Here is a 1,991-nt window from a genome sequence, read left to right on the forward strand (position 1 = left end):
CTATTATGTGAAGGTGATGGTTAGCCACCTTATGCAAATGAGTTTCTCGTTCGGCCTTTTCAGAGGGCAGTAAAGAAACAACCACGTTGCTCTGGATCTGGAGCCACATTTGGGCCCAGACCAGTAAGGACGGCAGATTTCCTTCACTAAAGGAGATTATTGTACTAGATGGGTGTGTTGCGTCAATGGTCAACATTATTAATACTTTTAAAATTCTAGATGTATTTAATTGAATTTAAATTTTCCTACTCTCTTGGTGGACTGTGATTTTCTCTCACTGGATTACTAGTCCATTGCCACAGGCCTCCGGCTGTGTAATGTGCTAGAGGGGCTGAATGACTCAGGCTGTTCCTGTGCAATAGTTTGAGGGACGGAATGTCATCCCCCGCGTCCTATGTAACAGGTTCTAGGGGTTAATTAATCTCAACCTGTTCCTGCATAACAGGTCGGTGTGTCTGAAATGCCTCGTCCTAATCCTATGCAACATCTTCTATTAAGGGGAGAGCGGAGTGGGGGAGGGGAGGCGGTGGGGAATACGGTCGCAATCCAGAGAAATCTAGAATGCTAAAGAGAAATGAAAATGAAGCAATGCCGGAAAGTGATTGTTGTAATGTAATCACATTATGTCAAGAAGGGACAGAGTATACAAACAAAAGAGTGCACTAAAAAATAGGATCCTGATAAGAAAAAAAGCGATAAGATAAATCGGGCAATAGTGCAAAATAATGTTACGATCTCTAATAATGTTAAAAAGACAAATCCAAAAGCATTGTATCTGAATGGACGAAGCATCTGTAATAAGATAGAAGAATTAACAGCGCAAATAGATGTAAACAGATACAATATCGTTGCAATTACAGATATATGGTTGCACGGTGACCAGGGTTGGGAACTGAATATCAAATCATATTCGGTATTTAGGAAGGACAGGCAAACAAGAAGAGCGGGTTGTGTTGTGTTGTTGGTAAGGAATGATATCATCGCAATCATGAGAAAGTTATTCGGCTCAGAAAGACAAGATGTAGATTCAGTTGGATGGCGCTAAGGAGAATGAAGGACCAGAAAAGATTGGTGTGAGTTGTCCATAGGCCTCCAAACATTTGTGGTAGTGTAGAGGATAACATTAACAGGAAATTATAGCTGGATGTAACAAGGGTACTACCATCATCGAAGGTGACTTTAAAGTACATGTAAATTAAAGTAATAATAATGTGGCCGATGAATTCCTGTCGTTTGTACGATTTGTTTTTTTAGCCCAGTATTTTGCGGAGCCTACTAGGGAACAGAATATCCTAGATTGGGTCTTGTCTAATGAGAAGGGGTTAATTAACAGTTTAGTTGTCTGTGGTCCTTTAGCGAAGGGTGGCAATAACACGATTAACTCGTTATTAAGATGGAAAGTGTAGCAGCCCAATTCGAATCTATGGTCCTAAATCTAAGCAAAGGAAGCTACGAATGCATGGGGAATGAATTGGCTATGATAGACTGGGAAGAGTCAATAAACGTTATGTTGGTGGATGGGCAACGACTAACATTTCAGGAACGAATGCATCAATTGCGGCAGTTATACTTTCCTTTCTGGTGTAAAAAAACAAAAAAGGATGCTGGCCCAACCATGGTTAACAAAATAAATTAAGGATAGTATTAGATTCAAAGAAGAGTTATACAAAGTTGCCAGAAAAAGTACAAGCATGAGGATGGGGAACAATTTAGAATTCAGCAAAAATGTGCCAAGAGATTGATTGAGAGGCGGGAAATAGAGTATAAGAGTGAACTTGCTAGGAACATAAAAACCGGCTGCAGTAGATTCTACAAGTTCGTAAAAAGGAAAAGATTAGTGAAGACAAATGTTGGCCCTTTAAAGACAGAAACGGGGGAATTTATAATGTGGAACAAGGAAATGGCAGGACAATTAAATAAATACTTCGGTTCTGTCTTCACGGAGGACATAAATAACATCCCAAAAATGCTTGTGAACCAAAGGTCTAGTG

The sequence above is a fragment of the Pristiophorus japonicus genome, unplaced genomic scaffold (assembly GCF_044704955.1).
Source record: "Pristiophorus japonicus isolate sPriJap1 unplaced genomic scaffold, sPriJap1.hap1 HAP1_SCAFFOLD_195, whole genome shotgun sequence".
Taxonomy (NCBI): Eukaryota; Metazoa; Chordata; class Chondrichthyes; family Pristiophoridae; genus Pristiophorus; species Pristiophorus japonicus.